The sequence below is a fragment of the Ursus americanus genome, chromosome 23 (assembly GCF_024610735.1).
Source record: "Ursus americanus isolate L20-20 chromosome 23, mUrsAme1.1.p, whole genome shotgun sequence".
Classification (NCBI taxonomy): Eukaryota; Metazoa; Chordata; class Mammalia; order Carnivora; family Ursidae; genus Ursus; species Ursus americanus.
In genome coordinates this window covers 22,929,031-22,937,998 of record NC_142149.1, presented here as the reverse complement: position 1 = coordinate 22,937,998, position 8,968 = coordinate 22,929,031, and positions in this window count along the sequence as shown.

The following is an 8,968-nucleotide window of genomic DNA, read 5'->3' as shown; positions in this document are numbered from 1 at the left end:
TGTCCCGGTGCACGACGGGAGAGGGCTCCCGGCAACGCCAATCCCGGGTGTCCAGGACGCCCCGCCCCTGCAGGCCCGAGCTCTCAGTGGCGATCCCGGCTCCCGAGGCGGTGCGCTCGGCCCCGCCCGGCTCGGGCCGGAGTCCAGAAACCCTAAGACTCACTTGGGACACTGGAGGGTGGACGCGGGTGAGGAGAGGAGAAGAGGCTCTGACGGCCAATCCGGAGCCGTGTCCCGCCCATCGTTGTCAGGCCCAGCCAATCAGGCCCAGGGAGCGTTATTAAAGGTCCAAAGGAGGGTCCCCGGAGCCGAGAGGTGTGAAGAAGCTGTCTCCGATATTTCTGTCTGGCCGAGGGCCGTCCGGACGGTGGGAGGATCGGGGAAGAAGACGCCCACATTCCTGGAGCTTCGCAAAGTCCCGAGAGCTTCCCCATTTGAACCCCGTGGGTTGCAGTTCCCCCGCGGAGTTATCGAAGGCGTCCCAACTCACGTTGGTAAAACCACAGACTGTCACGGCGAAAAGGAACTGAGATGGCCCAGCAAACACCGCGTTCACTCGCGAAAACAAGTCCAAAGAAGGATTGTGCAGCCAGTTAGGGAAAAGAAAATACGTTGAATATGATGATTTTTATGTTGTTGAAAGTCTTTTAACAACCTGTTAAAAGATCATTTTTGCGAAGATATTATCAAGGAAAAAGTCAGGGTCACAAAACACAAGCTCTGGAGTTACGCGGCCTGAGTATGATACCCAGCACTGCACTGGACCATGGGGCTTTCCACTGAACTCAAAGCTTTGTAAACCTTAAGTCTCCTCATCTGTAGAATGGAGACTATTGTGCAAATCTCAAAGCAGAGTTTCTCAAACGTTTTAGTCTCAGGATCCCTTTACATTTTTTTTTTTTTAAGTAAATTATACGCCCAACCTGGGGCTGGAACTCACCACCCCAAGATCAAGAGTCGCATGCCCTAAGGACTCAACCAGCCAGGGGCCCCCACATTCTTAAAAATTGATTCTAAGAGTGTTTGTTTAGGGGCGCCTCGGGGGCTCAGTCTGTTAAGCGTCTACCTTTGGCTCAGGTCATGATCTCAGGTCCTGGGATCCAACCCCAAGTTCCCCAAGTCGGGCTCCGGGCTCAGTGGGGAATCTACTTCTCCCTGCCTTCTGTCTCCCCCACCCCCACCCCCGTGCACGCTCGCTCTCTCTCTCTCTCTTTCTCGAAAAAAAAAAAAAGACTGTTTATGTGGGATATTTACCAAAGTAAAAATTAAAATTGAGAAATTAAAAAGCATGTCTTGGGGCGCCTGGGTGGCTCAGTCGTTAAGCGTCTGCCTTTGGCTCAGGGCATGATCGGGGGTCCTGGGATGGAGCCCCGCATGGGGCTCCTGCGCTGGGAGCCTGCTTCTTCCTCTCCCACTCCCCCTGCTTGTGTTCCCTCTCTCACTGGCTGTCTCTCTCTCTGTCAAATAAATAAATAAAATCTTTAAAAAAATAAATAAAAAATAAATAAAAAGGCTGTTTTAATTTACATAAATTAATAATAAACCAATACATTTTAATATATATTATGAAATATAGCTACACCTCCCCCACCAAATTATAGAGTAGCACTGCACTACAATTTTGCAAATCTCTTTAATGTCTGGCTTAATAGAAGACAGCTGGATTCTCATATTCGCCTCCCCATTCTCTCTGGTTCGCGGTGTTATTTTGGTCTAGGAAATGAAGAAAACCCGGTCTCACAGAGATACATAGTTAGAAAAGGAAGGGATATTTTTAGCCAATAACTGTGGATACTTTATGATACTAGCAAAACTCAACAAACGGCAAAAATTTTTAATGGGGGGTGAAGAGAGGGAATCCCAAGTAGGCTCCACACCCAGCACAAGCCCAAAGAGGGGCTCCATCTCACAACATGGAAATCAAGACTCAGGCGCTTAACAACTGAGCCACCCAGGAGCCCCAATTTCTTAAAGATTAGTGGCCTGGCCGCCTTGCTCAGGTCATGATCTCAGGGTCTTCCACTGATCCCTGTGATGGGCTCCCAGCTCAGTGGGGAGTCTGCTTCCCCCCCCTACTGCCCCTCCCCCTCCCCCTGTTCGTGTGTGCTTGCTCTCTCTCTCAAATAAATAAATAAAATCTTAAAAAAAAAAAAAGATTAGTTGCAATAGGGAATCTGAAACCACTTGGAAAATATTGATTTACTGAATTATGCCGATCTTCCAAATACTGATGAATTTCACTATTCAACATAAAAAAATCACGTTAATTATAATCATCATTGATCTCCACAGGAAAATCCTGGGAAGCTGTCAAGCTCACTTTGGTGGATACCACCTTTTCTAAAACTGCAATTTTTTTCTTGAAAGCTCAAATTTTGGGGTGCCTGGGTGGCTCAGTCAGTTAGGCATCTGACTTCAGGTCATGATCTCAGGCCCCTGAGATGGACCCCCAAGTTGGGTTCCCTGTTCAGTGGGGAGTCTTTTTCTCCCTCTCCCTCTGCCCCTCCCTCCCACTTGTTCTCTCTGGCCCTCTCTCTCACTCTCAAAGAAAGAAAAAAAGAAAGAATCTTAAAAAAAAAACACTCAAATTTTATCATTGACAAAAATACTTTGAAGCCATTTTTCCTTGAAGTGTCAGTCTCATTCCATTCAAATATTCAAGTCTGAATAACCACAGTTTCCCTGTCATTCTTTCAAACAAAAATGGTGTCCTAAAGCCCACAGCCATACCATCTTGAGCACCCCTGATCTCAGAAACTAAGCAGAGTCAGCCCTGGTTAGTACTTAGATGGGAAAAATGGTGTTCTATGAAAAAAAAAGCCGACAGTTCTGCTCCTACGTCTCAGTCACACAACAATCTGTGTCAGTAAGAAGCAGTAGTGTTTTACGTACACCTTCTATTTCATTACACAGAACATTGAAAATATGTATATTCCAGACAAGAGATTTCACAAAATTAATAATCTGTATTGCTTCATAAAGGATAGTCTGAGTGGAAGTGGTGTTTTTTTTTTAAGATTTTATGTTTAAGTAATCTTTACACCCAACGTGGGGGTTCAAACTCACAACCCTGAGACCAAGAGTCACATGCTCTACTGACTGAGCCCAAAAGTGACTTCTTCGTTCTTTTATTGCATAGGCGTGGCAGGGAAGAATAGGACGACTCCAGCACGAGTTGGGGCTGCACTGCCCCGATTCACACCAAGGTGCCAGCAATTTCACCCCGTTACCTTTGCACCCTCAGTGAAAATGTAAACACAGTGAAAAATATTATTATGCAAATAGTTTCAGGGCGCCCGGGTGGCTCAGTTGGTTGAGCGTCTGCCTTCGGCTGGGGTCATGATGGGATCGAGCCCCACATCAGGGCTCCCTGCTCAGCGGGGAGGCTGCTTCTCCCTCCCTCTGCCTCTTCCTTTTGTGCGCGTGCTTTCTCACTCTCTCTCTCAAATAAATAAAATCTTTGGAAGAAAGAAAGAAAGAAAGAAAGAAAGAAAGAAAGAAAGAAAGAAAGAAAGAAAGAAAGAAAGAAAGAAAGAAGAAAGAAAAGAAAGAGAGAAAGAGAGAGAGAAAGAGAGAGAGAAAGAGAGAGAGAAAGAAAGAGAGAAAGAAAGAAAAAGAAAATAGTTTCAACCTTACAGACTGCCTGAAACTCTCAGGCACTCCTAGTCTGTGGACGACACGTGGAGAACCAAAGAATACATCTGCGAATATTCATTCGACGAATATTCGTTGAGCCTTTCTAGGGACACTGTTTTAGGCAGTATGAATAAATCAGTGAACCCAACAGGAAAATACCCTGACCTCCTGGAGCTTGTAAGTAATATAAGGGCTTAGCATCATTACCTCACATATTACTCGATTTTTTTTTTTTTTTTTTGAGAGAGAGAGTGCATGCACATGCTCAGTGGGGGGAGGAGGGCAGAGGCAGAGAGAGAATCTCAAGCAGGCTCCACGCTCCGCACAGAGCTTGACGTGGGGCTTGATCTCAGGACCCTGGGATCATGGCCTAAGCGAAAATCAAGAGTCGGATGTTTGACTGAGCCACCCAGGCACCCCCTCAATAAATATTTTTAAATAAATTTATGGAACAATTGCAATGTAATACAAGTTTCTCACTCAGTGCCATATCTTGACCTTATTTTTCAACAATAATGTCTAACACTTGATAATGGGGCCAGTCTTTATTATACCTGAAATGCTAGTACCTCTCCAGGCAGTTATCATGCTGAATGAGAAAATCAATCAATGTCAGGGCTATGGGTGCGTGATTTGAGATGTGTAGGTTTTTTTCTTTTTTTTAAATTATTTATTTCTTTATTAGACAGAGACAGCCAGCGAGAGAGGGAACACAAGCAGGGGGAGTGGGAGAGGAAGAAGCAGGCTCCCAGTGGAGGAGCCTGATGTGGGGCTCGATTCCAGAACGTCAGGATCACGCCCTGAGCGGAAGGCAGAAGCTTAACGACTGCGCCACGCAGGCGCCCCTGAAATGTGTAAGTTTTAATTAGAGTCTAGTAACTACCAGGAAGTCACGTGAAAATCAAACTGACCAGGGGAGGTAAGAGGGGCAGATAGCTCTTAAGTATATTTGCCTTTTTTTAAAAAAAGATTTTATTTATTTATTTGAGAGAGAGAGAGTGAGCAAGAGAGAGAACACAAGCACGGGGAGCTGTAGAGGCAGAGGGAGAAGCAGACTCCCCACTGAGCAAGGAGCAGGATGCGGGACTTAATCTCAGGGTCCTGGGATCCGGACCTGAGCTGAAGGCAGCCGCTTAACCGACTGAGCCGCCCAGGCCGCCCCCCCCCCACCCCGTATATTTGCCTTTTAAAAGAGAGTACTTGTTAATGCCAAATGAATAAATCTTTAACAATAGAATGTCAAGTAGTAGTCAAAATGAAACAAAGAATCTCACACCCGTTAGAAGATGACTACTGTCAAAGAAACTGAAAACAACAAGTATTTTCGGGGATGTGGAGAAACTGGAACCCCTGTGCGCTCTTGGAGGGAATGTAAATAGCACAGCCACCGTGGAATGCGGTTTGGCAGTTCCTCAAAAAATTAAAAATGGAACTAACATATGATCCAGCAATTCTACTTCTGGAACTGTAGAAGTGTTCAACAAAAAATGGACCCAAAAGGGAGTCACTTGTGCTAAACCCTTGTCAGTAAACCAAGACTTAAAATCTAACCTAATTGCTGTTTCGGCCCCTCCCAGGAATGTAATCTTCACTGGTCAGTCTAGTGAGATAACCTTGTCAGCACCAGGGAGATAATCTGCCTGAAAGACCCCTTCCATCTCCTGAAGAAAGATACCCAATTTTTCCCGTCCCTGCCCCCGTTTCTCTATAAAAGCCTTCCGTTTTGGGGTACCTAGCTGGCTCAGTTAGTAGGGCATGCAACTTTTGATTTCAAGCCCCATGTTGGCTACAGAGATTACTTTTAAAAAAGTCTCCCATTTTGTATGCTCTTCAGAGCTCCTTTCTATTTGTTAGATGGGATGCTGCCCAATTCATGAATCATTGAATAAAGCTAATTTAATCTCTAAATTTACTTAGTTGAATTTTTGTCTTTTAACATCCAGAATTGAAAGAAGTGTCTCAAGAGATACCTGCACACCCACGTCCCGAGGAGCATCATTTGCAATAGCTAACATGTGGAAGCAAACGACGGTCCGACAGTGGATGAATGGATAAGCAAAATGTGATGTATACATGCAATGGGATATTCTTCAGTCTCAAAAAAAAAGGGGGGGGAATTCTGACACAGGCTGCAATGCATGAGCCTTGAGAACAGTATACTACATGTAAAGCTGGTCACAAAAGGGCAAATACTGTGTGATCCCACTTATATGAGATTCTTCGTGTAGTCCAAATCTTAGAAAGTACAATGATAGCTGCCAGAGGCTAGGGGAAGGAGGAATGGGGAATTTTCATTTAATGGGTATGGAGTTTCAGTTCTACAAGTTGAAAAGAGTTCTGGAGATGGATGATTGTGATGGTTGCACAACATTGGAGTGCATTTTTTTTATTGTTTTTTTTTAAAGATGTTATTTATTCGACAGAGATAGAGACAGCCAGTGAGAGAGGGAACATAAGCAGGGGGAGTGGGAGAGGAAGAAGCAGGCTCATAGCAGAGGAGCCTGATGTGGGGCTCGATCCCATAACGCTGGGATCACGCCCTGAGCCGAAGGCAGACGCCTAACCGCTGTGCCACCCGGGCGCCCCCATTGGAGTGCATTTAATACCACTGAATTGTATACTTAAAATAGTTCAGATTGGGGCGCCTGGGTGGCTCAGTTGATTAAGGGTCTGCCTTTGGCTCCGGCCATGATCTCAGGGTCCTGGGATGGAGCCCCACGTCGGGCTCCCTGCTCAGTGTGGAGCCTGCTTCTCCCTCTCCCTCTGCCCCTCCCCCTGCTCGATATCTCACTCTCTCCAATCAATAAATAAATCTTAAAAAAATAATAATAAATACAATAAAATGGTTCAGATGGTAAATTTTATGTTATGCATATTTTACCATCATTTTAAAAATTGGGGGAAAAAATGAAACAGAATTTCAGACAGGAGGGAAGAAAATATTTCAAAAGTGCTGAACTTTCCCCCACTCCTTAAATCACATGAGAAGCAGCTATCGGCTGTGCCTAAGACAGCTACTGTTTATAAGTGCCGGTATCTGGCATTGCCCTCATACATTACGGTCCATCCCACAGATATGCTGCAAGTTAGGTCTTAAGTAATGTTTTCATGTTTCAGATTTTTGTGTTGGCCAAAGGCACAGAGAGGTTAAGGAGCTTGTTCGAAGTTACACAGCAGACAAAAAGTAGAGACAGAACTGAATCCAGTTCAGCCTGATTCCAAGTCTTCGTTCCTTTTGGCAGCATCCAACTTCCTCTCTTCCCCACGTTCTTGGTGATTTTAGGAACTTCATGTGAGAGACTTCCTGTGGGCATCAGCATTGTGACTTCAAACGTTGTCTTGAGCAAGATTATGACTGAGTTGCCATTACCCTTAGAAGGGAAAGAAACTCTGAGGGTCTGAATAACTTAAAATGCCACCATTCTTATGGGAAGAGAAAAGAACTGAACCTATTTGATCCTAAAAGATTTTTTTAAAAAGATATTGTTATGCAGAAACTTTAGGCTTGAGAGTTTGACGTTCATCCCTGGCAGAATTCCAGACTAGATTATGAGCAAGACAGCTCTGGGTTGATTACGGATTAGCGTAAACCAGTGGCGCTCTGCTACCCGAGAAGAAAAGGTGAACTTTGACTCCCTTAATTCAAGAACGGTGTAGAGCGTCTGGGCAGTGATGATTCCCTGTACTTTGAAATACCCATATAAAGAGCCAGAATTTACTAACAAACTGTATATGTTAGACCTGAAACTGTTTTCCTATGACGTAGGTTTAAGAAAACGGTGACGTTTAGCCTAGCGAAGTAAGACCGTGGGGAACATAACGGCTGAATTTCAATACTAGAAGGATCCTATGAAAGAGGAATTAGGTTTACAGAACACGACTGTGCGCAACCACACACCCAGAATTAGGAGGAATTGGTGGTATTTACATGGGGAAGCAGAACGCAGCTCAGTATGAGGAATTAGGGATGACAGCACTTCACGTGAGCAGAATTACAGTTTGGAGGTTTTATGTAACATCAAACTTCAATTCTACCCCCTTCTTGCTGAATGCCCCTGGTCAGATTATACAACCTCTGAGTCTTTTCCGTAGTATGGAAATAGTAATCCCCACTTCTCAGTATTGTTTAGGATTAAATAACATTAATCAAGGCCTTAACAGAATTCCTAGTGCTGGGGTGAGTAGCAATCATAGTAGCTAATATTATTAGAACTAATTTTATCATCATTACAATTATTAAAAACAAAATAGGACACTTTAGGAGAGAGTGAGTAGAGGGATTTGTGCCTCTTCCTGGACACCCAACCCAAATGTCTCAGGAAGAATTGCCCTCTTCTCTGTGCTCTCATGGCTCTTTTAGCAAAAGTATTACGATATTGTTGGGCTGCATTTCTTACATGGCAATTCTCCAGAGCCCTGCACAGTGCCTGGCTCAGCAAAACTGTTATGTAAATACAGGTTCCTGCACTCTGAGGTGGAGTAAGGTAGACTGGTTGCCTTTCTTCTTTACCTCTAATCAGGAGAATATTTGAATATTCAAAATAAGGAAGAAAAAAAGTCATATTCTGGTAGTTCTATTTAATTTTTAAGATTTTATTTATTTATTTGACACACAGAGGGAGAGAGAGCACAAGCAGGAGGAACGGCAGGTGGAGGGAGAGGGAGAAGCAGGCTCTCGCTGAGCAAGGAGCTGGAAGGGTGGCACCATCCCAGGACCCTGAGATCATGACCAGATCTGAAGGCAGACGCTTAATCGACTGAGACACCCAGGCATCCCTGGTAGTTCCATTTAGTTCCTGATTATTATTATTATTATTTTTAAAGATTTTAGTTATTTATTTGATGGAGGGAGAGACAGCCAGCGAGAGAGGGAACACAGTCAGGGGGAGTGTGAGAGGAAGAGGCAGGCTCCCAGCAGAGGAGCCTGATGTGGGGCTCGATCCCAGAACGCCGGGATCAAGCCCTGAGCCGAAGGCAGACGCTTAACGACTGAGCCACCCAGGCGCCCCTATTTAGTTCCTGATTAGATAGAAAATGAATAAAGGGGGGAGAGGAAACTACCCATAAATCTGATGTGAAGAAAAGAGATGAAGGAAAGATTAATCACCTCCACTTTCCATCAGGTAGGAGAAGAACATTTCATTAATTCACTTAATCATTTATTCAACCAATATTGCTTGACAACTGCATGCCAGGGACTGTACTGGACACCAGGTATAGAGTGGTGAACAACACAAGGCGAAATTTCTGCCCTTACGGGAGTTTCGAGAACAGCAGATAGATTTTTTTTTTAACTTTTTTGATTGATTTATTTATTTGAGAGAGAGAGCTC